This window comes from Bos taurus, chromosome 6 (assembly GCF_002263795.3).
Source record: "Bos taurus isolate L1 Dominette 01449 registration number 42190680 breed Hereford chromosome 6, ARS-UCD2.0, whole genome shotgun sequence".
Classification (NCBI taxonomy): Eukaryota; Metazoa; Chordata; class Mammalia; order Artiodactyla; family Bovidae; genus Bos; species Bos taurus.
Genome location: NC_037333.1, coordinates 11,663,678 through 11,691,666, shown reverse-complemented (window position 1 = coordinate 11,691,666; position 27,989 = coordinate 11,663,678). Strand labels below are relative to the sequence as shown.

The window sequence follows — 27,989 nt, the reverse complement described above, 5'->3', positions numbered from 1 at the left end:
AAGCATCAATTCTTCCGCGCTCAGCCTTCTTTAAAGTCCAACTCTCACACCCAAACATGACTACTGGAAAAACTATAGCTTTGACTATACAGATCTTTGTTGGCAAAGTAATGTCTCTGCTTCTGAAAATGCTGTCTAGGTTTGCCATAGCGGGTCTTCCAAGGAGCCAGCTTCTTTTAATTTCATGACTGCTGTCACTGAAGCAACTCAGCTAGGTGATTTTGGCTCTGGGTTTCCCACGAAGTTACAGACAAAATGTCAACCAGACTGCATTCATCTGAAGGTTTGATTAGGCTGGAGGATCTGCTTCTAAGATGGTGCTGTCTCATGATTTTTGGCAGGAGGTCTCAATTCCTTTGGCAGAAGACCTCTCCACAGGGCTGCTTGACAGAGCATCTGTCTTCTCCCAGAATTAGCAATCCAAGAACTAGGGAGCAAGGGACAAGCAGCAATGTTTTCATGACTTAGTCACTTCCACCCTATTCTATTCTGAGTGACTCATTAAGTCCAGATCAATAGTCTCCACTCTGAAAGGAGGAGTGTTGTCTAAGAATTTGTGAACATATTTTAAAACTATCACACATCATAGAATCTTCAAAGCTATGAGTCATTCTCCTACCTTTATAAATGGGGAAACTGAGTCCCAGAGATGTGATGATGTACAAAATCTTTTACCCTCACACTTCTGCTCTGCGTGCATGCATGCTAAGTTACTTCAGTGCTGTCTGACTCTTTGTGACCCTATGGACTGTAGCCTGCCAGGCTCATTTTTCCATGGCATTCTCCAGGCAAGAATACTGGAATGGGTTGCCATGTCCTCCTCCGGGGAATCTTTCCAACCCAGGGATCCAATCTGAGTCTCTCGTGCCTCATCCATTGGCAGACAGGTTCTTTACCACTAGCACCTTCTGGGAAGCCCACACTTCTGCCCTATATAGAATTGAACTCTTTTCTTTTTCACTCAAGGTCATTGAACTTTCTGGCTTCTGGTGTTCCTTTTGATGTTCCTTCTGTCCATTTCACTGCTTTCCAGCTTATATATAACTAACTAAATAATAATACATATTTATCTAAAATATGTTATTCATAAGCAAAGAACATTTATTAATCATATTTTATATGAGTAACATGGTAATGCCTAGTAGTAACTAATATTTGTACTAAGCTGGTAAATACTTGCTCACCTCCCAAATGGCATGTGTTTTAGGTGGGTGTGCTATTATTTGAGGTCTTAAATTAAAACTAGCCAAAGGATATCTCTTAATTCCATTTTACAGTCCTTAAGGATGTGTACATTTGATCATGAAGATGTTGAGGCAGATAGCAGCAATAGATGAGAAAAATGTTCTTTGCCTGCCATTATTTTGCCAAAGGAGTCATGTGGTAGGAGATGAAAAGGCAGACTTGTGAAAGTGAATGAAAATATTTAATGGGCCCATAAATGGCTATAGAATTTAAATTGGTAACATTAAATAGAATCTGATTATTTAAAAGATGAGATCAGCCACTTCTCAGAGGGTTTGCTAGCAGCTACTGTACACACCACCAAAACAGTAACTTGGTAACAGCACAAATTTTGCTCAACAAATGAATGTGAATGAAGACATTGTGTGAAGGGAAGACATTGTGTTTTCTTTCCTGGTTCCTATTCCCTCTACCAGAGTGGAGCAAACTCGCAGAAACATGATAACAGTGTTGAATTAAGTCTACACGCAAGAGCTAAATCTTCTTATCTGCTGCTAGCTGGTTCCATCCATCTTACGGCTTTCAGGGAGCCCAGTCTAACTCCAAACCAGGTCTCTGAGACTATTAGGGAAAGTAATCTCCAGAGGGAGCCTGGGATTAGAAGCAACTGGGCCTGGACTCCCACTGTAGCTCCGTCACTTTGTTCTCTCTAGTGAGATAGCTTCTAATTGCTATGAGCTGTCACTGATGTATTCATTTAGTCATTATTTGTTAAGCACTGTAAACATGATAGACATTGTATGAAGGACCTTAAAACATAAAAACTATCAATAAGACACATTCTATGGTACTAGAGACATGCTATCTGCTTGCGTGGTGTTTTCCAAAAGCCAAGATAATTTATGCATCTGACATACATTCATTGACATGCATCGTAGATACGATCCCCATTTTATAGAGGAGGAAAGCAAGACTTAGAACTTTTGAAGGATTTGTCCTAAAGGATTTCAAGCGAGGAAGTATGATATTTGAGCTCAAATTTAGGCATAGCACCTAGCATATAGCTGTCTTTGAAAACATGCATTGGTTTGAAAACAAGAATATGATTACGAAAATTTAAGGATGTTTAGTGCTAGATGAATGTTGCAAACAAATGTTTTTCTGGATTGCAAGTATGGAACATGAGATCAGTTACATATTAGGATAATCTATTCAGGCCTCAGCAGAGAAATATGGGGGAAAAGTTTCTGCAGACCTACAGTGTCCCTTAAGAATCTTTTTTGTTGTTGATGTCTTAAACACTTAAAGAATATGCATTTGGTATAGTTAAAAATGTATTTAGTCCCTTTATCACTCATCCTTAATTGTTATTTTCTTTTCCTTTTATTCATGATCTTGTTTTGCCTACTTTCCTTTTTGTCTTAGTTCCAAAACGGAAGAGAAAATTAACATATAAAAAAGGTGTAACATCACTTAAAACTGGACATTTTTCCAAATATGTGCAGTTTTAAAAATATCTTTAACATTAATTTCTCATTTTTATGTTAATTTCTCATTAAATGCTTTCTTCTCTGCAATCACCCCTCTGTGTTTTTTCAGTCTTTTTTGAAAGCTTTATTGAAGCTTCTAATGTCTATGTGAAAGATCTTTCTTGGTAAATGTCACACTGCACTTGAAAATATGTGGATTATTCACAAATATCTCTTGATACTGATTTCTAACATAATTCCACAGTGATAGGAGAACAGACTCTGTATGATTTCAATACCTAAAGACTATGAAATTTTTGCACCTTGTTTTATGTCCCTGGATATGTTCCAGGGTCTCCTGGTTTATAGTCTATGGGAACTTGAATAGAATTTGTATCCTACTGTTGTGTGAAAAATGTATAAATCTTAATTATGTTGAATTGGTTCATAATGCTTTTCAGGTCTGCTATATCCTTCAACTTTTCTGTCTATTCATTCTATTAATTTTTGAGAGTCCGATATTGAAACTCCAACTAAAAAATCTTAATTTATCTACTTAAAAATAATTATAATGTATAGTGGAACTATCTGTAACTTTGTTTTGTATTTTCCAAGTCTCCTATAAATGTGTTATCATACTTTAATAATTTAAAACAAACGAAAAAAAGAAAATAAGAGAGTGTAAGATAGAAAATTTCTTCAGATGCATCTTACCTTTTATGAAAAAGAAATAACAGATGCAAAATGGAGTCACTTGTGCTAAGCCTCACATCAGCACACCAAGATTAACTATCTAACCTAATTCTAGGCTCTCCCAGAAATGTGATCTTTAACCAGTCAATTTGGATTTACTTGATCAGCACTAATGAAGTAATTTACCTGATAGGCCTCAGCCTTCCCCCAGTGGAGGGCAGCCTCCCCTGAAACAACCCCTTCTTTGCCAGAGGCTTCCTTTTCCCACCCTCTTCTGCCTATAAATCCTTCCATTTTGTACAGATCCTCAGAGCTCCTTTCCATTGATATTTGCTATATGCGATGCTGTCTGACTCATGAATCCTTGAATAAAACCAATTAGATCTTTAAATGCACTCAGTTGAATTTCTCTTTTTAACACCTGGTGGCTATTCATGTTTTATGCATGTGAGAGTACCAGGTATGTGGGAGAACATGTTCTTAGGTATTTTTGATTAAATGAGCTATTCATATAATGCACATATAAGAAAGTAATAGTGTTCAATACAACATATATATTTGTATTACATAAAATTTAAAAATCCAGTATCTCTAGTTCACTTTAAGACTTTTTTTAAAATGTTATTTTCCCTGGAGAGGTAGAAATGGCATCTTGAGGTCCAAGTGGAAATTACTTCACAGAAGCTATGTAACTTAATTGGATTTATTTTTAATAATGTGTGACATGAGAAGGTTAATTTGAAATTTTAAGAAGCAGTGAATTGCTTGAAAATTTCACTAAAAATTAGCTTTACTTTACAAATTATTTTGCTGTACTGCCTTTCTTGCCTGAGGGTCATTTGGTACTGAAGTCCAAGCTAGTAGGTATAAAATAATTAGAAGAAATAATATCACATAAAAAAGACAAAATTTCACATTCAAGTGCCTGTTATAAATTAAGTCACCATTTAACATATTTTTTCCATTACCTCCTGTTTTCCCTAAGTTTCAGAGCATATTTAAAATTAAATGACCAGAACCTTACATAGTTCAGTTAGTAATCTGATAAAAGAAAGGAGAATTAGAGTTAACATACTAAGAACAATTTTCATTTGCTTTTTTCATTCTACTGAATTCCATTTTGATTGAGCTTTTTGAATTATTCCTTAATGTGGTTTTGAAATATTTCCTTCAGTACATTTACCTGTATGTTTTGGAGCTGATAAAATAAACTGAGAAATGTTTAACACTCCTGGTCAGAATTTAAATATGTTGTAGTAGTGTTTCAATAAAATAAAATAAGATAACTATTTTCATGTCGAACATTTCACTATTTATTGACCCAGTAATGTCATCTTATAATTAAAAATATCAAGTACATAACTTTAATATCACTTATTAATTCATTCACCTGTCAAATACTCATCAAATCGTTTTGTTCTTTACAAAAGTACATGATCAATTTTATACTGCATGTCAGTGTAAAGCTCTACTAATACCTATAGTAAGTATTAGCAGATAGGACTGTTAGTACTTTTGTATTGCAAGAATTTCCTCTTGAATATTAACAAATTCAAGCAAGTTTCGTCAATAAAATATATCCCTTCACAACTCCCTATAGTAATGAAGAATGTGAGCTTTTGAATCCTATAAAGTATAAAGGGAAAACAGTCACTGGCTACAGAGAGACTCAGATCTAAACTGGAAAAGCCAAGATGTAGGATTGCTCAGAGCAATAACACATTCTTATTAGGTAGATATGGTGAGCCTATAGAATGCAGGCGCAGACTCTAACTCTACTGCCAGTGTAACAGTGGGCAGATCAGTTCACTCTCTCAGCTTGCTTCCTTTTGCCGGGAACTCAAACCATCCTAGAGCACCCTTTCGGGGACTAAACAGTGTAATATATGGAGACAGTCTCACTAAAAAATAGTCTTTGCTTATTCCTTCATTTTTCACTCGGTAAATATTTATTGCATACCTTTATATTAGGCACTAGACTCCCATATGCTCATGGATGAAGCAGATGGGGCCTCTTCTTTTAGGAACTTTACCATAATGGAGGAGAATGCTGTGTGACCAGTTGCTCAGCATTATGAATGGTTATTAAAATATTCCTAGAAAAATAATAAGCAAAATGTTTAGGGTAGTCGCATGAGACAAAGGCATTTCTAGATTTCAGCAGATTTCCATGCTAATTCAAACATTACTGTTTTCATCTAAGGTTTATTATTGGATTTATATTATTATATTCATATTCTTTGGAAATATGAAGTGAAGATAAAGCTCTGGGTAATTGATAATTATTTTCCAAATATAGAAGCAGCATGACACGCCAGCAGATACCAGATCAAAATTTAGGAAAAACGAGTTTTGATCAACTTTTCTAAGACTATTGCAACCATAAACAATTTACTTAATCTCCTTGTCACTTGGGTTAGGCTGTTATTAAATGAATGGCTTGACCAAGCTGATTTAAAGAAACTCATATCAATAAATATTTATTCTGTGTACAAGGTATTTCACTATATTCTGCAAGTTATAGAAAGAAGGAAAAAGCAAGAGGGTTTTCAAAATGAGGCAGAAGTAGAAGATATGATGAGAAATGCTTAATTGCTAAATTAATGGTACATATAATATGTTCCATAGGAACTAAGATGGGAAAATATTAGATCATAAAGAGCAAAGAAAGATTTGTAATAAAATGGGGGAGGGCACTAATTCTTGAAAATTAGGCCTTTGAATAGATGAAGAACATTCAAGTGGAGAGAATTTCTAAAGATACAAGGAAGAAAGAAAGTGAAGTCACTCAGTCGTATCCAACTCTTTGCGACCCCATGGATTGTAGCCAACCAGGTTTCTCTGTCTATGTGATTCTCCAGGCAAGAATACTGGAGTGGGTTGCCATTTCCTTCTCCAGGGGATCTTTCCGACCCAGGGATTGAGCCCAGGTCTCCCGAATTGTAGGCAGACGCGTTTACCATCTGAAGCACAGGGAAGTCGCAGGGAAGACAACAAGAGGATCTGTAATTCCCTTGTGTCCGACTCTTTGTGACCCCACGGACTGCAGCCTGCCAGGCTCCTCTGTCCATGGAATTCCCCAGGCAAGAATACTGGAGTGGGTTGCCATTTCCTACTCCAGGGGATCTTCCCGACTCAGTGACCAAACCTTCATCTTTTGTGCCTCCTGTATTGGCAGGCAAATTCTTTACCACTGCACCACCTGGGAAGCATAATTCCCTTTAGGAACTAGAAAAAAAATTTCCAGTTTCTAGACTAAATGGGTAGACAGGGCATGTTTTCTCAAACAATAACTAATCTCTAACAAGTTCTTTTTAATATGCCTTTGGAATTTCTCACATGCTGCTAACAAAAGGACCCAAGTGTACAAACACATACATGCCACATCATTTCCTAGTCAAATATTTAGTAGTGAGTTATGCCGTAGCTTAGCATTTTTTATTTGTTGGCTGGTTATTGCTGACCTACTAAAGTCCATTCCTTATTTACAAATGAAACTATAATCTCCTCAAATGTTCTCCATCAGTAGTTCGGACTATGAATGTTGAAACTGGACTGCCTATGTTTAAATTCTCCTCTTACCACCTACAATATATGTGACTTTGGACAAGTTACTTATCTCTCTGCTCCTTAGTTTCCACTTTAATAAAATGGGGATAATAATATCCTCTTACCACCTACAATATATGTGACTTTGGACAAGTTACTTATCTCTCTGCTCCTTAGTTTCCACTTTAATAAAATGGGGATAATAATAGTATGTATTACACAGGGTTGTTGGAAAAGGTAGTTAACATATATAAAGTAGCTAAAAGGGAGTCTGGTGTGCAGTAAGCCTTATATGCATGTGAGCTGTGTATATACATACGTATATAAATATATAAGCATGTACAAGTCAAAACCACATTGAAGTATCACCTTACATCAGTCAGAAGGGCTATCATCAAAAAGGCAACAAATAATAAATAAATAGAGAGGGTATGGGAGAAGGCAATGGCACCCCACTCCAGTACTCCTGCCTGGAAAATCCCATGGACAGAGGAGCCTGGTGTGCTGCAGTCCATGGGGTTGCTAGGAGTCGGACATGACTGAGCGACTTCACTTTCACTTTTCACTTTCATGCATTGGAGAAGGAAATGGCAACCCACTCCAGTGTTCTTGCCTGGAGAATCCCAGGGACAGGGGAGCCTGGTGGGCTGCCGTCTATGGGGTCGCACAGAGTCAGACACGACTCAAGCGGCTTAGCAGCAGCAGCAGCAGCAGCAGAGAGGGTATGGAGAAAACGGAACGCTCCTACTCTGTGGGTGGAAATGTAAATTGTTGTAGCCACTATGTAAAACAGTACGAGGTTTTTCAGAAAAAGAAAAATAAAGCTGTCATGTGGTCTGACAATTACACTCTGGGGCATATATGTGGAAAAGACAAAAATTCTAATTTGAAAATATACATGCACTCCAATGTTGATTGCAGCACTATTTATAATTGTCAAGATGTGGAAACAACCCAAGTGTCCGTCAACATATGATTAGCTTAAAAAGATGAAGTTATTGATATTTCTCCTGGCAATCATGATTCCAGCTTGTACTTCATCCAGCCCAGCGTTTCTCATGATGTACTCTGCATATAAGTTAAATAAGCAGGGTGACAGTATACAGCCTTGATATACTCCTTTTCCTATTTGGAACCAGTCTGTTGTTCCATGTCCAGTTCTAACTGTTGCTTCCTGACCTGCATATAGGTTACTCAAGAGGCAGGTCAGGTGGTCTGGTATTCCCATCTCTTTCAGAATTTTCCAGAGTTTATTGTGATGCACACAGTCAAAGGCTTTGGCATAGTCAGTAAAGCAGAAATAGATGTTTTTCTGGAACTCTCTTGCTTTTTCGATGATCCAATGGATGTTGGGAATTTGATCTCTGGTTCCTCTGCCTTTTCTAAAGGTATCCAGCTTGAACATCTGCAAGTTCTCGTTTCGCGTACTATTGAAGTCTAGCTTGGACAAATTTGAGCATTGCTTTACTAGTATGTGAGATGAGTGCAATTGTGCAGTGGTTTGAACATTTTTTGGCATTGCCTTTCTTTGGGATTGGAATGAAAACTGACCTTTTCCAGTCCTGTGGTTGCTGCTGAGTTTTCCAAACTTGCTGGCATATTGAATGCAGTACTTTCACAGCATCATCTTTTGGATTTAAAACAGCTCAACTGGAATTCCATCACCTCCACTAGCTTTGTTTGTTTGTGGTGATGCCCACTTGAGTTTGCATTCCAGAATGTCTGGCTCTAGGTGAGCAATCACACCATAGTGGTTATCTGGGACACGAAGATCTTTTTTGTATCGTTCTTCTGTGTGTTCTTGCCACCTCTTCTTAATATCTTCTGCTTCTGTTAGGTCCATACTGTTTCTGTCCTTTATTGTGCCCATCTTTGCATGAAATGTTCCCTTGGTATCTCTAATTTTCTTGAAGAGATCTCTAGTCTTTCCCATTCTATTGTTTTCCTCTATTTCTTTGCATTGATCACTTGGGCTTTCTTACCTCTCTTTGTAATTTTTTGGAACTCTGCATTCAGACGGATATATCTTTCCTTTCCTCCTTTGCTTTTTGCTTCTCTTCTCAGCTATTTGTAAGGCCTCTTCAGACAACCATTTTGCCTTTTTGCATTTCTTTTTCTTGGGGATGGTTTTGGTTGCCGCTTCCTGTACAATATTATGAAACTCTGTCCATAATTCTTCAGGTACTACATCTTTCTACTTCACCTTCCTGAGATGGCCAACATATAGATGCACCTAGAGAATATCATAGTAAGTGAAGTAAGTCAGAGAGAGAAAGAAAAATTTACGATATCACTTGTATCCTTATATCCTTGGAAGGAAAGCTATGAAAAACCTGGACAGTGTATTAAAAAGCAAAGACATCACTTTGCCAACAAAGGTACATATAGTCAAAGCTATGGTTTTTCCAGTAGTCATGTACAGATGTGAGAGGTGGACCATTAAAAAGGCTGAGCACTGAAGAATTGATGCTTTCAAAGTATGGTGCTAGAGAAGACCCTGATAGTCACTTGGACAGCAAAGAGATCAAACCAGTCAATCCTAAAGGACACCAACCCTAAATATTCATTGAAAGGACTGATGCTGAAGCTGAAGCTCCAATACTTTGGCCACCTGATGAAAAGAGACAACTCATTGGAAAAGATCCTGATGCTGGGAAAGATTGAAGGCAGAAGAGAAGAAGGCAACAGAGAATATGATGGCTGGATGGTATCACTGATTCAATGGACATGAACTTGGGCAAACTCCAGGAGATAGTGAGTGACAGGGAGACCTGGCATGCTGCAGTCCATGGGGTCACGAAGAGTTGGACATGACTGAGTGACTGAAGAATAACAATAATCACTTATATGTCGAATCTAAAAAATAATACAAAGGAAACTATACACAAAATAGAAACAGCCTCACAGACATAGAAGAAACTTAACAAAGAGGAAAGGGAAAAGACAGGGATAAATTTGGAGGATGGGACTAACAGATACAAACGATGTAAAACACACAAACAAGGATTTACTGTGTAGCTCAGGGAACTGTATTCAATATCATGCAGTAACCTATAATGGAAAATAATCTGAAAGGACTAAAAGATATATGTGGCTAAATCACTTTTCTGTATGCCTAAAACTAACACAATATTATAAATCAACTATATTTCAATTAGAAAACATATAAGCATTTCTATATTTAAATGTATAAAACATAAGCATATATGATCATTGCTAGTCCCCTTATATATATATTTGTTTATATATATGAAGAATGTGAGCAAATGTTAAATTATAATATTATAATTGTTATGCTTAATAAAAAAATGATCAATATGGAAAATAATGTCAACACTTAGTAAGAGAGACAAGGATGGAAATTAGAAGCTTTGCAATAATGCATTAGAAAAAAGGTAACTTGAAATATGTCCAGAAATACTTCCAGTATTGGCCCTGTAAACCACAACATGGTTTACATTTCTTATCAAAACCGTAGTGTTTCTGAGTCAGCTCTAGAGCCATCTGAATCACTGAATATGCACTTAACCTCAGGCGGCAGCGTAAGCTGATGGCATGTCTGGCTTTGTTCACTTAGAAATGTTTTAAAATCTCATTGGTTTGGGTGAACTTTGCCATCTTTAGCAGGTCCTTTTCTCTTATTCACGTTTGCCTAGATTAAGTGAGACTACAGACTTGTAGAAAAGTAGGTGTTTTTCTTAGCAGCTTTGGGTTCACTGTGTAAAGTGAGCAAGAAGTCAAGCTGGTATTTCACATGCATTTGGCCACTAATGAGTGAAGCAAAGTTTCATATTTTATATCTAATTTGTTGTGGTGAAAGGCCTGATTCAAAATACAAATATAACCACAGAACCACTGTTCAAAAAATACATGATTTTTTATGACATTTTGTTTCTATGAAAGATAGCTGATATTATTTGGGAAATCATTTTTAAAATTAATTTTTTTAAAAATATACTGAGGCCAGGGAAAAAGCTATTTAGTTTATTGGTCAATCTTAGTTATTATTTATATTTTTTTCTGGCCATTTATGCTCCCTCTGGGGATAATATTTCATTAGAAAATTCTCATTTATTTTTCCCTTTATCTCCCCAGGCCCTTTATAGGGAACACAATAATACCAAGCTTGACAAACATAAAACTCTTCTCCTGATGATATATTTTGTCATATTCCTTTGATTATACAGTACTGTATCAGTGTAGAATTACCCTCATCATAATTGTTGAAAGCTAAATGAATGATAACACGATTAACTATGTGTTAAATATCTGTATCCATGTTCATGCAATAAAAAAAGCTGTTTCATGCTCATGACACAATTGACATGTCATGAATATGCCAGATTCTTTCTTCACAAAATGCTTAGAATATATCTGTTCTATTTTAAAGAACTGAATGATACAAGTAATCTCATTTTATCATCTTACTATTTTTGAGTATGCAGTGAGTACTTTTATACAACATTTGTCCACTGCATGCTTGCTACGTTGCTTCAGTCATGTCTGCCTCTTTGCAACTCAATGGACTATAACCTGCCAGGGCTTCTGTCACGTGGGAAACCCATTTGTCCACTAGTACTAGCCAAAAGGAATGCCTTCGCTTGTCTGATGGCATACTTCTTAATTTTAAATAAAACAGATTAGAAAACGATTGGATCTGAGCTCTAAAGTTACTCAGAATATATTTATACAGAATTTCACAATTTCATGACTGAAATTTTTAGAAAATAATGCTTTATTCCTGATCCACTCATTAGAATAAGGGATAGTAACATACACAAATCCAAGAATTATGACTCAGAATAAAATTCATTAGCTATAAAATTAGAACAATAATGGAATTTTTAGAACCTGTTTCTTTAAAGATGTTTCCTTCCAGACCAAACACACAAACTCCTGATGTCAAAACCAGTGGTCTAGACTAGAGAATCCTTTTTTTTTTTTTTCTGTTTTTAAATCACTTTTTACACAAACTGACAACTAGAGTTGTTAAAGACTTTTGTATATATATTGAAAATTAAACCTGTTTTTAAAAGTTTATGATTTTAAATCTGTTAACCACACTTTGGGATTAAAATTTTAAATGGTGAGTACAACATTCACATATACAACTTTAGATGTTACTTTGACAATAAAGGCAAAAAATGATACCTTCTGCCCACTAGTCTCATATTGATTAACCCTACAATTGTCTGAGTTAAACTTTGCATACACATTAATACTGAAATCCTTAGTTTCATTTGTGTAGCCATAATGACTTTACATTCCCATAATTAACCCATTACCAAAAATTGAAGAGAGGTTGTTCTGAGTTTACTCCTTAGAAAATCCTGAGTGATGACAAGCATGAACATCCTGCATATAAGCAGACTAAAAATAAGATTTCTTGATAAAGCCTCTGTGCTTCCTGCTGCTTTTCACCACCAGATCATTCTTTAGAATAAGTCCTTCAGTTCAGCTGTACTTCTCATTTATTTTTGTTCTCCAAAATCACAGCTCTTTGGTTGGAGGCTGAGAAAGTTGGTGGGTGGAAATGTTGTGTATGTAAGTGAACACATCCTGTTCAGCTCATTCTCCATAGACAAGGCTCCAACAACACACTGCATCATTCATCTCTCCATTCATCAAACACCCAGTGAATACATAATATTTGAATTTCTGTGCTGGGATTGCAAAGACCAAAAAAGAAGAAGAAAAAAAGTGGTGTGAGGAATTTTCCCTGTGAAAAGTCTGAATACTGGTATAGGAAATGTAATTACAAAAACAGAATGAGAACTTCGAACAATCATGTGGTTCTGAAATTACAAAATGACCTAACTGTAGCACAAATTAGGACCCAGAGAAGGGCTGATCACTCACTAAATATCAGTCAAATGAACAAGCATATTATGACACTCTTCTGGGATGCGAGCCAATGTATAAGACATTAAACAGAAAAAAAAAATAAGATTTTTATTTTGCAGTGAATGAGCCAGAAAATATTTATTTTCTGGCGATACAGTATATACCAAGAATACTGAAGAAAAAAAATTATTTGAAAACCCTTAGAAAGCAGACAATAACTCAATAAAAGGATCAGGTGTGTGAAAGAAATGAAAAACAATAGCTTTTCATTAAATAATTATCACTTAGCAGATATAATGAAAAAAAAGTATTTCATTCCAAACAGCAAAAAATACTACCACGGGATACATTCTGAGAAGAAAAAGCATGATCCACATTAAGAAAATTGAAAAAATTTACTAGAAAACAAGAAAAATTCTCATGCGTACAGGCATAAAACTTTTTGTGAGAATAGTTTAATCATGTCAGTTCTTCCCAAATTAATTCATACACTTCTTATAACTCTAAGTGAAAATAATTGTAAGATCATTCAAAAACTTTAAAATACACATTTGAATATTTATTTGGAATGGTTAAAAAGAGAAAATTGAGAGAAACCAAACTTTTTTTCTTTCTTCCTTTTTTATTTTAAGTGTGGAAAAGTTGGACTGGGATCTTGCCCTAATAATGAATAGATTTTTAAAATATATTATAAAGCTACAAATAGTGCTATTCATTACCATAGGAACTGGTAGATAAACTAATTAGACCATAGTATGTGTGGGTGTGTATATATGTGTGTGTGTGTGTGTTAGTCATTCAGTTGTGTCAGACTCTTTGTGACCCCATGGACTGTAGCCCTCCAGGCTCCTCTGTCCATGGAATTCTCCAAGTAAGAATACTAGAGAAGGTAGCCATTCCCTTCTCCAGGGGATCTACTTGACCTAGGGATGAAACCCAGGTCTCCTGCATTGCAGGCAGACTCTTTACCATCTGAGCCGCCAGGAAGCTGCACATATATGTATGCTGTTGTTTCTGTGGTCAGTCATGTCCAACTCTTTGCGATGCCATGGACTGTAGCCTGCCAGGCTCCTCCATCCATGAGATTCTCCAGGCAAGAATATTGGAGTGGGTTGCTAAGCCCTCCTCCAGGGGATCTTCCCAACCCAGGGATCAAACCCAGGTCTCCCATACTGCAGGCAGCTTCTTTACCATATGAGCCATCAGGGAAGCCAGCTATAAATATACAAAATATTATGTATTATAATTTATACATATATATATGTAGTTGTGGATTGATGAGTTCTTCAATAAATGGTGTTGAAAAACAGCCTTTACTATGAGAGGATGTGTTAGTTTAAACCTTCTCATTTCATCATATAACAAAATAAAACCCAAGTGAATCAAAAAGTTAAGTAAAGAAAATTTTAAATTATACTAGAAGAAAATTTAACTGAAAATATCTCAGGATGAGGGTAGAATATATGAGGATATATATGCTGTGGGAGAAAATATAAATGAAAATATTGATAGATTTCAAAACTAAAACATTTTTAAGTTTTTCTGTGAGAAAAAAATCAAACAGCAGATGAGAAATTAGGAAAACATAATAAACCAAGTTAAACAAGAAGTTAATATACTTTTCATAGAGAGATTTTTAAAGATAAATGAAACACAACTTTAGTTCTAACAGATAAACTGGAAATGATGCAGACAATTCATACATGAAAATATACAAAGTCAGGAGGGGAAGGAGAGGGTGGGATGAATAGAGTGTAACACTGACAGATACATACATGTGTAAAATCGATACCTAGCAGGAGTCTGCTGTATAGCACAGGGAGCTCAGCCCAGTGCTCTGTGATGACCTAGAGAGGTGGAGTGTGGGGGAGAGGGGTGGGGAAGACTCAAGAGAGAGGGGGTATATGTTTAGCTACTTCATGTTTTCTCCAATTAAAATAAAATAAAGTATACAAACTGCCAACAAATATAATTTTAAACTATCAAACTCACTATTAATAAAAGGAATGCAATAAAAAATAAGCTGTTATAAATTTTAAAAACTGCAGAAATACCCAGTAGTGCTGAACATGATTAGAAAGGCTGTTATATAAATTGCTAGTCAAAGTCTAAAATACATCTCCTGGAAAGCAATTTTTAAGAAAACACATTTACCTTTATTTATATACATTTATCTTTGCATGATTTAAAGAGAAAAATTGTAAACAACTTAAATATTCAATTATAAGGAAATGGTGTAACCCTTTTGTTGCATCTATATAATGGAATATTAGATCACTGGTGAAAATTCAGATTTTAAAAAATTATTTGTTATTATTTTTTAATACAGAAGTAATACCACTTTGTGGAAAATCAGAAAATAGTTTAAAGAAATACCTAATAAACAAACAAAAAGATTACTGATAACCTAACCATACAGAGAAATATTTTTTTTCTGTTTTAAATTTAAATATAGTTGACATACAATATTATATCAGCTTCAGTGATTTGATGTTTATATATATTAGGAATTGATCAGCATGGTAATTCTAGTAACCATCTGTCACCATATGAAGTTATTAAAATATTATCAACTGTATTCCCAGTTCTGTGCATGATATCCCCATGACTTATTTATTTTATAACTGGAAGTTTGTACCTCTTGATCTCATCATCTATTTCCTTCAACTCTCCCTACCCACTGCTCCCTGCCCCAAGAAGACTTTTTCAGGTGTAATTTTTTCCTATCTTTAAAGTTAAGATTGACTGTAGATTTAATGCTTAACCTATCACTTTGTATAAATTTATCCTGGAGATTATATATGAGTGTTATGTGTGGTAAAGAGAGGGAGAGAAAGAACAGAGCTAGAGGGAATGAGACAGCTAGAGGATGAGAGAGAAAGAGGGAATAGGAATTCCTTGGTTAAAAAAGAGACTTGAATTAAGGCAGACCCTATTGTTGCCTGGCTGTTTTTCGATCTACTACAGCTTTCTGTAGACAGTGATTGGAATAAGAGCATACATGTGCATTGGATTATTTGTGAAGATGGCTACCCCAAATTCCTTCCATCCCTGTACACGTACGTACACCTCTCCTTCCAACTAAAGGTCGAATTTGTTTTCTGCTGCCCTTGAATCTGAGCTGGCCCCAACAGTGGCCCCACCAGTGGCCCCACCAGTGGCTTTGACCAGTGAACTGTGACAGTGGTGTTGGTTGACTTCTGGGCGTATATCTGAAGAGACTTTGCAGCTTCTGTTTTTTCACTGTCTTAGAAGCCAGGCATCATGTAAAGAATTTTAACTATCTGGCTAGGAAAAGTTCATGGGGAGATAGGGATGGCCTTGGAGGATGAGAAATCATAAAAGAAAGGAGAGAGACCTAGTCAATTCCCAGTCATTCTCAGTGCCCAGATGACCACCAGGTTTGTGCGTGAAGCATTCTGGATCCTCCAACCACAAGTGAGCTGACCCCATCACCTGGAGCAGAGACTAGCTACCCCTAGTGCAACCGATCCAAACCTATACAAAGGCAGAGTTGTCAGCCATTTCATTGTTGTTCTAAACCATAAAGTATTGGGATAATTTGTTATGCACTACTGAATTAGCTGAAATACTATATGCACTAGATTTGGCTAATGAAAAGAGGGGCTTCTAAGGCACAGGGCCAAGGGTATGATCCTTCCTCCCCTTGTTTTTTTTCCTTCCTGAAATATGACAGTTAGAGATGCAGCAGCTACCATATGAACAAGGTGATGAGAGTCAGGATGAAGCCTTTTATGCTAAGTATAGCAAGAAGAAAGATGGAAAGCTTGCTGATGGCATTTTTGAACGACTATAACTGCCTTACATCTGCCTATCTCTAGAATTCTTGTAGAGGAATAAGCACTTGTGTGTTTAAATGTTAAAGATATCTGTTAGGTTTATTGTCCCTTCCAGCCAAATGTAATTTAAACCAACTTAGAAATCAAGAAAGGTCTATTTACCTATTATCTATCTATCTAGGTATCTATCTACCTATCATCTCTCTCTTTATCTAGCCATCTATCATCTATCAAAATGAATAAGTGAACAAAAATGGGATGTAATACATCAAAATCCACTTTCACCTTTTATGATTAGTGGTCCACTACTTTAATCACAAATAACTTCACTGAGTTTTGCTTTCTTCACTTATAAATAAGGGTAAGCAGTGTAGTTGCTATGCAGTGTTGTTGGGAGGTAGAGAAAATATATGTCAGTTCTTAGATTTGTGTTCATACTTGTAAGCACTGAATAAATGCTAGCTTATAATTGTTTTATAAAGTTTTCATTTTCATTTGTCTATTTTGCTTCTTCCGTCTTCTACAATAATTAATCTTAAAATCAGAAAACAGAGAAGAGCAAAGAATTTTGTAGAAAAACCTCTAGATGGTACTTACATTGTTAGATGTTATGGAAAAACCTGAACGAAATTTTTGGCCAACCCGATACAATATTGTCTACTGTATAAGGTAATACCACCTTACCTGCCTCCTGAGAAACCTGTATGCAGGTCAAGAAGCAACAGTTAGAACTGGATATGGAATAACAGACTGGTTCCAAATTGGGAAAGGAATATGTCAAGGCTGTATATTGTCACCCTGCTTATTTAAATTATATGCAGAGAACATCATGCAAAATGCTGGGGTAGATGAAATACAAACTGGCATCAAGATTCCCGGGAGAAACATTAATAACCTTGGATATGCAGATGACACCACCCTTAGGGCAGAAAGAGAAGAACTAAAGAGCCTCTTGATGAAAGTGAAAGAGGAGAGTAAAAAAGGTGGCTTAAAACTCAACATTCAGAAAACTAAGATCATGGCATCCGATCCCATCACTTCATGGCAAATAGATGGGAAAACAATGGAAACAGTGAGAGACTTTATTTTTTGGGTTCCAAAGTCACTGCAGATGGTGACTGCAGCCATGAAATTAAAAGACTCTTGCTCCTTGAAAGAAAAGCTATGACCAACCTAGACAGCATATTAAAATACAAAGACATAAGAGAACAAAATGGCGGAGGAGTAGGTGGACGTGGAGTACATCTGTCTCCATGGATACGTCAGGAATACACCTTCAGACACAGAAGTGCATGCAGAACACCAGCTGAGAGCGGACAGGAGTACCTGACCAGCGGAAAAGAATATATAGACCCAGGCGAAACTGGGTAGGACAAAGGCACTAGGGGGAAAAGCAGGAGTGTTAGTAGGACTGGGCCTGCCCTCAGCGGGTGGGGGAGCTGAAGCAGGGGCCGATCCCCACAGCGGGGCAGTTGTCTGAGTCAGAGGAGAAGCACTTAAGGCTGAGAGTGAAACAGCTGATCTGTGACAGATAGCCTAAATGGAATGAGAATCAGACAGTCCTTACCACAGCCATACATACTCTGGACAGCGACGCAGGGAGTTTAGGGATTGTGGGGCAATCCCAGGGCAAGGGCTGCTATTGACTGTGGAGAAATGGATCCAGGCAATGCAAGCGAGGAGATTGTGGTGGGGATGCCAGGGGAGGAAAGCCAGGCAGCCATGGAAGCAAGGTGATACTGCTAAGTCACGCAAAGCGGGTGGAGCCATCACCATAGCCTCTCTCCCCACATGGCCAGCATCCGCAGCTGAACAAAAGAGAGACCAGCCCATCAAATACCTACAGAATAGGACCCCACCCAGGGTGCCGCTTTAAATGCCTGACATGCAGATCTACAGAGTAGGACTCCAGCCACGGGGGGCCCTGTATGTGCCTGATGCACCAAACAGAGAAGGACCCTGGGTAAGGGAGCACTCTAAGTGCCTGAACGAGTGGAGCTACAGAGAAAGACTGGCCAAAGAGGCCTTCTGATCGCCAGCTACAAAGAGGCTCGAAAAAAGACTCTGATAGGGCCATAACTCCTGTGGTGGAGGCAGTCTGTGTTGCTGCAAACTTGGTGCCTCCAGAGTCCCTGCAAGCCAAGCAGCTGTGCCACCTTCACGCTCAACTCTCACTGGGGCAGAGCTGCCACAGGAAAAAAAAAAAATTCTTGCATCTGCGCATGTAGGGTTGCTTCTGTAGTGTCTGACTCTTTGTGACCTTGTAGGCTTCTGTCAGCAAAGGGGATTCTCCAGGCAAGAATACTGGAGCGCATTGGCCAATACTGCTTGCCATACCCTTCTAGAGCACTGTATTTCCTGCTGCCCTAGCCACCAACTCCCCTGAGTACCTGGTGCTGCCAAAACTCCGGCAACCCAAGCAGCTGTACCACCTCCACACCTGGCCCTCACAGGGGCAAACCCAAGCCCTCCAGGGCATCCTGAGTAGCAAACCCCAGTGAACGACTTACATGCAGAGGTGGAAATAAAACCACAATTGAAACCCAGGGGCAGTGTGACTAAGACCCAAAACCTTCCCACCAGCTGTACAAGCTGAAGATTAAATCAACATGATCAACTAGGCAGACTCTGTCTATGGAATATATAAAAGGTCACTGAGAGCTCCCACAGAAGAAAATGCAGTAATTCTGATAGCTGTGGATGTTGGAGGCAAGAACACACAAGAGTAGGACCAGATTAGAATCTGAGCTGCCCCCACAGCAGGTCCAGAGACCAGGACAGTGTTGGAGGGCATCCTAGGGAGGTGAGGTGGACTGTGACTCCCAGTGAGGGAAAGGACTCTGACAGCAGTGACTCAAGATAAACATTTATTATTCTTATGTTTTCACTTGTTCCGTAGACTCTTTTGTATTTTTTTTCTTTTCTTCTCTCCTCGCCGCCCCGCCCCACCCCCTTGTTGTAGTTGTTGATTTTATTGGCAGTCAGTTCAGTTGCTCAGTCAGGTCTAACTCTTTGTGATCCCATGGACTGCAGCACACCAGGCCTCCCTGTCCATCACCAACCCCTGGAGTTCACTCAAACTCATGTCCATTGAGTCAGTGATGCCATCCAATCATCTCATCCTCTGTCATCCCTTTTTCCTCCCACCTTTCATCTTTCCCAGCATCAGGGTCTTTTCAAATGAGTCAGTTCTTTGCATCAGGTGGCCAAAGTATTGGAGTTTCAGCTTCAGCGTCAGGCCTTCCAATGAATATTCAGGACTTATTTCCTTTAGGATGGACTGGTTGGATCTCCTTGCAGTCCAAGGGACGCTTGAGTCTTCTCCAACACCACAGTTCAAAAGCATTCATTCTTCAGCACTCAGCTTTCTTTATAGTCCAACTCTAACATCCATACATGAGTACTGGAAAAACCATAGCTTTGATTAGACAGACCTTTGTTGGAAAAGTAGTGTTTCTGCTTTTTAATATGCTGTCTAGGTTGGTCATAACTTTTCTTCCAAGGAGCAAGTGTCTTTTAATCTCATGGCTGCAGTCACCATCTGCAGTGGTTTTGGAGGCCCCCCCCCCCCCCCCGTCACTGTTTCCACTGTTTTCCCATCTATTTGCCATGAAGGGATGGGACCTGATGCCATGATATTAGTTTTCTAAATGCTGAGTTTTAAGCCAACTTTTTCACTCTTCTCTTTCATTTTCATCAAGAGGCTCGTTAGTTCTTCATTTTCTGCCCTAAGGGTGGTGTCTGCATATCTGCATATCTGAGATTACTGATATTTTTCTGGGAAACCTTGATTCCAGCTTGTGCTTCATTCAGCCAGGCATCTCGCATGATGTTCTCTTCATATAAGTTAAATAAGCAGGGTGACGATACACAGCCTTGACATACTTCTTTCCCGATTTGGAACCAGTCTGTTGTTCCATGTCCAGTTCTGTTGCTTCTTGACCTGCATATAGATTTCACAGGAGGCAGGTAAGGTAGTCTGGTATTTTCCACAGTTTGTTGTAATCCACAGAGTTAAAGGCTTTGGCATAGTCAATAAAGCAGAGGTAGGTGTTTTTCTGATACTCTCTTGCTTTTTTGATGATCCAGTGGGTGTTGGCAATTTGATCTCTGGTTCCTCTGCCTTTTCTAAAACCAGCTTGAACATCTGGAAGTTCACAGTTCACATGCTGTTGAAGCCTGGCTTGGAGAATTTTGAGCATTACTTTGGTAGCATGTGAGATAAGTGCAATTGTGTGGTAGTTTGAGCATTCTTTGGCATTGTCTTTCTTTGGGATTAGAATGAAAACTGACCTTTTCCAGTCCTGTGGCCACTGCTGAGTTTTCCAAATTTGCTGGCATATTGAGTGCAGCACTTTCACAGCATCGTCTTGCAGGATTTGACATAGCTCCACTGGAATTCCATCACCTCTACTAGCTTTGTTTGTAGTGATGCTTCCTAAGGCCCACTATGAAATCCAATTAAGCTTTTGAGCTTTTTTTTTTTCCCTCAGTCACATTCTTTATTGTTATTGTAAACCTCTACCTCTAAGTTGGGCTTTTGTAGTTCTATGGAGTTTTTTTTTCTTTTAAAAAATTTTAAAATCTATTATTATTTTTCTACATTTATTCCTTTGTTTGCTTTTCCTACTGTTCTTTTCCCCTTCCAGTTAATCTATAATGTATATATAAATCTTCTTCATCTACCTCAATTTGACTTTGCATATCTATTGTTTCTTTCCTTTCGTCTCAACATATTTGTTAGTTTTATTTTCATTGTTTTATTCCCCAATTGGCACCTTACTTTTTAGTTTTGTTTTCCAGTTTGTGCTTTAGTTAGTTTTGTTGTGGTAGATATAATTTTTGGTTTCCTTCATTCGCCAGATCAATCTATTGTACTTTATTTTTGTTGGACTGCTTTGATTTTGCTTTTGGGTGTATATGTATATGTGTATATTCAGTCACACTTTTTATTGTTATAAACCTCTGTCTCTATGTTGGCCTCTTGCAGTTCTGTGGAGTTTTCCTGTTTTCTTTCTTTTTCCATTTTTTCTCTTTTCTCTCTTTTTTAAAAAATAAATTTAATGTTTAATTTTTTAAAACCTACTATATTTTTTCTACATTTATTCCTTTGTTTGCTCTTCCTACTGTTCATTTCCCCTTACAGTTAATCTCTAATGCATATAAATCTTCTTCATCTACCTCTATTTAACTTTGCATATGTATTCTTTCTTTTCTTTCTTTCCTTCCCTCTCAACATATTTGTTGGTTTTGTTTTCATTATTTTATTCCCCACTTGGCACCTAGGTTTAGTTTTGTTTTCCAGTTTGACTGCTTCAGTCAGTTTTGTTCTTAGCTGGTAAATATAATTTTTGATTTCCTTTGTTCCCTGGGTCAATCTACTGCACTTTATTTTTGTTGGACTGTTTTGACTTTGCTCATGGGTGTATATGTATATGTGTAGATTCCATGATTTTAGTTAATATTTGCCTGATTTTGTAGTTTCCATTTGTCTGGGGTTCATCTTTGGTTTCTCATTTTTGGATATTCATTTTAATCTCACTTAATGCCATAACAAACCACTTGTGTAATGTTTGTTCCTGACCAGGGATCAAGCTCTGAGCCTTTGGAGTGGGAGCACTGACTCCAAGACCCTAGATTACCAGAGAACTAACCCTACTACTACTACTACTACTAAGTCACTTCAGTCGTGTCTGACTCTGTGTGACCCCTAGACGGCAGCCCACCAGGCTCCCCCGTCCCTGGGATTCTCCAGGCAAGAACACTGGACTGGGTTGCCATTTCCTTCTCCAATGTATGAAAGTGAAAAGTGAAAGGGAAGTTGCTCAGTCGTGTCTGACTCTTTGCGACCCCATGGACTGCAGCCTACCAGGCTCCTCCATCCATGGGATTTTCCAGGCAAGTGTACTGGAGTGGGGTGCCATCGCCTAGGTTGTATCAAATAGTGAGAACTCACACAAAGGAAAATACTTGAATACAAGACCAGGAATCACCCAACCACCACTAGCACCATGTGCAGAACACCTCATCTAAACAACAAACAAAACAAAAATACAAACCCAATCTTCAGCAGACAGGATTACCTCCTCAGCCTTGCCCATCAGAGGAAAAACAAACAAACAAAAACTCAGCACAATCTCACCCTATATGAAGCTTACACAAACCACTGGACCAACCTTAGGAGGGCAGAAACAAAAAGGAAGAAAGATTTCAACCTTGAAGACTGGGAAAAGGAGACTTCAAACACAGGAAGTTAAAAAAAAAAAAAAAAAGGCAGAGAAATACTACACAAATGAAGGAACAAACTAGAAACACAGAAGTCCAAATAAATGAAGAGGAAATAGGCAAACTACCTGGAAAAAGAATTCAGAATAATGATAGTAAAGATGATCAAAAACCTTGAAAACAAAATGAAGAAAATTTAAGAATCAATTAACAAAGACCTAGAAGAATTAAAGAGTAAACATACAGAGACAAACAACACAATTACTAAAATTAAAAATACTCTAGGAGGAATCAATAGCAGAATATCTGAAGCAGAAGAACGAATCATTAAGCTGGAAGATAAAATGGTAGAAATAACTTCTGAAGAGCAGAATAAAGTAAAAAGAATGATAAGAACTGAGGATAGTCTCAGAGACCTCTGGGACAATATCAAACATACCAACATTTGAATTATAGGGGTCCCAGAAAAAGAAGAGAAAAAGAAAGGGTATGAGAGAATTTTTGAAGAGATTATAGTTGAAAATTTTCCTAACATGGAAAAGGAAACAGCCAATCAAGTGCAAGGGGCACAAAGAGTAACATACAGGGTAAACCCAAGGAGAAACAAGCCAAGACACATACTAGTCAAACTAACAAAGACTAAATACAAAGAAATTATATTAAAAGCAGCAAGGGAGAAGCAATAAGTCACATACAACCAAAATCCCATTAGCTCAACAGCTGATCTTTCAGCAGAAACTCTGCAGGCCAGAAGTGAATGGCAGGATATATTTTAAGTACTGAAAGGGAGAAATCTACAATCAATATTATTGTACTCAGCAAGGATCTCATTCAAAATTAATGGAGAAATAAAAAGCTTTTCAGACAAGCAAAAGTTAAGAAAATTCAGTACCAGCAAATCATCTGTACAACAAATGTTAAAGGGACTTATATAGTCAAGAAATACAAAAGAAGAAAAAAGATCTACAAAACCAAACTCAAACAATTAAGAAAATGGCAGTAGGAACATATATATCAATACTTACTTTAAATGTAAATGGATTAAATGCTCCAACCAAAAGACTCAGACTGGTTGAACGGATAAAAAACAAGACCCATATATATGCTGTCTACATGAAACCCACTTTAGACCTCAAGACACATATAGACTGAAAGTGAGAGGATGGAAAAATATATTATATGTAAATGGGAAGCAAAAGAAAGCTGGAGTAGCAATCCTCATATCAGACAAAATAGATCTTAAAATAAAGAAGATTACAAGTGATAAGGAAGGACACTACATGATAATCAAGTGATCAATCCAAGAGGAAGACAAAACAATTGTAAATATCTATGCACCCAACAAAGGAGCACCTCAATACATAAGACAAACGCTAACAGACGCAAAAGGAGAAATTGACAGTAACACAATAATAGTAGGGGACTTTAACACCCCACTCAAACCAAGGGACAGATAATCAAAACAAAATTAATAAGGAAACACAAATCTTAAATGATACATTAGATGAGATGGATCTCATTGATATCTTCAGGACATTCCATCCAAATGCAGAACATTCTCCAGGAGAGACCACATCTTGGGTCATAAATCAAACTTCCATAAATTTAAGAAAATTCAAATCATATCAAATATCTTCTCCAACCACAATGCTATGAGACTGATATCAATTAGAAGAAAAAAAAGTGTAAGAAACACAAACACATGGAGATTAAACAATACATTTCTAAATAACCAACAGGACAGGTTACTGAAGAAATCAAAAGGGAAATCAAAAAATTTCTAGAAAAAAATGACAATGAAAACAGGACAACTCAAAACCTATGGGATGCAGCAAAGGCAGTTCTAACAGGAAAGTTTGTAGCAATACAATCCTACCTCAAGAAACAAGAACATCGAATAGACAACCTAACTTTACACCTAAAACAACTGGAAAAATAAGAACAAAAAAGCCCCAAAATTAGTAGAAGGAAAGAAATCATAAAGATCTGAGCAGAAATAAATGAAAAACAAATGAAATAAACAATAGTAAAGATTAATAAAACTAAAAGCTGATTCTCTGAGAAGATAAACAAAAGTGACTAACCTTTAGCCAGACTCATCAAGAAGAAAAGAGAGACGATTCAAATCAACAAAATAAGAAATGAAAGAGGGGAGGTTACAGCAGACAATGCAGAAATACAAAGGAATATAAGATCCTGTTATGAACAACTACATGGGAATAAAATGGATAACCTGGAAGAAATGACAGATTCTTAGAAAAGTTCACTCTTCCAAGACTGAACGAGGAAGAAATAGAAATCATGAGCAACCCAATTACAAGGACTGAAATTGAAGTTGTGATAAAAAATCTCCTAAAAAAACAAAAGCCCAGGACCAGATGACTTCACAGGAGAATTCTAGCAAACATTTAGAAAAGAGCTAAGGCCCATCCTTCTAAAACTCTTTCAAAAGATTGCAGAGGAAGGAACACTTCCAAACTCATTCTACAAGGCCACCATCACCCTGATACCAATCCAGACAAAGACAACACAAAAAAGAATTTTATGGGTCAATATCACTGATGAGCATAGATGCAAAAAGCCTCAACAATATTTAAGCAAACAGAGTTCAGCAACACATCAAAAAGCTCATACCCCATAATCATGTTGGGTTTATTCCAGGGATGCAAGGATTCTTCAATATATACAGATCAATCAAGGTGATATACCATATTAACAAATTGAAAGATAAAAACCTTATGTTCATCTCAATAGATGCAGAAAAAGCCTTTGACATAATTCAGTACCCATTTATGATTAAAATTCTTCAAAAAATGGGCATAGAAGGAACCTACCTCAACGTAGTAAAGGCCATATATGATAAGCCTACAGCAAACATTATTCTCAATGGTGAAAAATTGAAAGCATTCCCCCTAAGATCAGGAACAAGACAAGGGTGTCCGCTTTCACCACTGTTATTCAACATAGTTCTGGGAGTCCTAGTTACAGCAATCAGAGAAGAAAAAAGAAATAAAAGGAATCCAGATTGGAAAAGAAGAAGTAAAGCTCTCACTGTTTGCAGATGATATGATACTATGCATAGAAAACCCTAAAGACAGTATCGGAAAATTACTAGAGCTAATCAGTGAATTTAGCAAAGTTGCTGGATACAAAATCAGTACACAGAAATCACTTGCATTTCTATATACTAACAATGAAATATCAGGAAGAGAAATTAAGGAATCAATCCCATTCACCATTGCAAAAAATAGAATTAAACATCTAGGAATAAACTTACCTAAGGAGACAAAAGAACTGTACACAGAAAATTATAAGACACTAATGAAAGAAATCAAAGATGACATAAACAGATTGAGAGATATTCCATGTTCCTGGGTAGGGAGAATCCATATTGTGAAAATGACTATACTACCAAATGCAATATACAGGTTCAGTGTGATCCCTATCAAATTACCAATGGCATTTTTCACAGAACTAGAAGAAAAAAATTCACAATTCATAGGGAAACACAAAAGACCCTGAACAGCCAAAACAATCCTGAGAGAGAAGAATGCAGCTGGAGCAACCAACCTTCCTGACTTCAGATTATCCTATAAAGCTACATCCATCAAGACCGTATGGTAGTGGCATAAAAACAGAAATACAGACTAATGGAACAAGGTAGAAAGCCCAGAAATAGACCCGTGTACCTATGGGTACCTCGTTTTTGACAAAGGAGGCAAGAATATACAATGGGGCAAAAACAGACTCTTCAATAAATGGTGCTGGAAAAACTGGACAGCTAGATGTAAAAGAATGAAATTAGAACACTTGCTAACACCATACACAACGATAAACTCAAAATGGATTGAAGACCTAAATGTAAGACCAGAAACTATAAAACTCTTAGAGGAAAACATAGGCAGAACACTCGATGACATAAAGCAAAGCAAGATCCTCTGTGATCCACCTCCTAGAGTAACACAAATAAAAACAAAAGTAAACAAGTGGGACCTGATTAAACTTAAAAGCTTTTGCACAGCAAAGGGAACTATAAGTAAGGTGAAAAGACAGCCCTCAGAATGGGAGAAAGTAATAGCAAATGAAACAACTGACAAAGGATTAATTTCCAAAATATACAAGCAGCTCATATAATTCAATGCCAGAAAAACAAAAAACCCAATCAAAAAGTGGGAAAAAGACCTAAACAGACATTTCTCCAAAGAAGACATACAGATGGCTAACAAACATATGAAAAGATGCTCTTCATTGAAGAAATGGAAATCAAAAGTACAATGAGATAACACTTCACACCAGTCATAATGGCCTTTATCAAAAAGTCTACAAACAATAAATGCTGGGGAGAGTGTTGAGAAAAGGGAACACTCTTGTACTGCTGTGAATGTAAACTGATACAGCCACTGTGGAAGATTCCTTTAAAAACTAGGAATAAAAGCATCACATGACCCAGGAATCCCACTCCTAGGAATATACCTGAGGAAACCAAAATTGAAAAAGTCACATGTATCCCATTGTTCATTGCAGCACTGTTTACAATAGCTAGAACATGGAAGCAACCTAGATGTCCATTGACAGATGAATGGATAAAGAGGTAGTGGTATATATACACAATGGAATATTATTCAGCCATAAAAAGGAACGCATTCAAGTCAGTTCCACTGAGATGGATGAACCTAGAACCTATTATACAGAGTGAAGTAAGTCAGAAAGATAAAGATAAATATTATATCTAACATGTATATATGGAATATAGAGCTATGGTACTGAAGAATTTATTTACAGGGCAGCAATGGAGAAATGGACATAGAGAATAGACTTATGGACATGGGGGGAGGGGAGGAGAGGGTGAGCTGTATGGAGAGAGTAACATGGAAACTTACATTACCATATGTAAACTAGATGGCCAATGGGAATTTGCTGTATGGCTCAGGAAACTCAAACAGGGGTTCTGTATCAACCTAGAGGGATGGGATGGGGAGGCAGATGGGAGGAAGGTTCAAAAGGGAGGGGCTATATGTATACACATGGCTGATTCATGTTGAGATTTGACAGAAAACAGCAAAATTCTGTAAAGCAATTACCTTCAATAAAAAATAAATTAAAAAATAAGCAGAGATATTACTTTGCTGACAAAGGTCTCTCTAGTCAAAGCTATGGTTTTTCCAATAGTCATGTATGGATGTTAGAGTTGCACTATAAAGAAAGCTGATCACTGAAGAATTGG

At 37.2% G+C, this 27,989-nt stretch overlaps 1 long non-coding RNA gene across 1 annotated transcript in view; it reads right to left on the bottom strand.

The window, feature by feature from the left end:
• Positions 1–4,722: 4,722 nt before the first annotated feature.
• Positions 4,723–27,989, bottom strand: part of LOC104972660 (uncharacterized) — a 133,302-nt gene continuing 110,035 nt past the window's right edge. Inside the window, exon 3 of the long non-coding RNA XR_001500471.3 lies at positions 4,723–5,443. This is a non-coding gene — a long non-coding RNA (uncharacterized lncRNA). The remainder of the gene's footprint in view (positions 5,444–27,989) is intronic.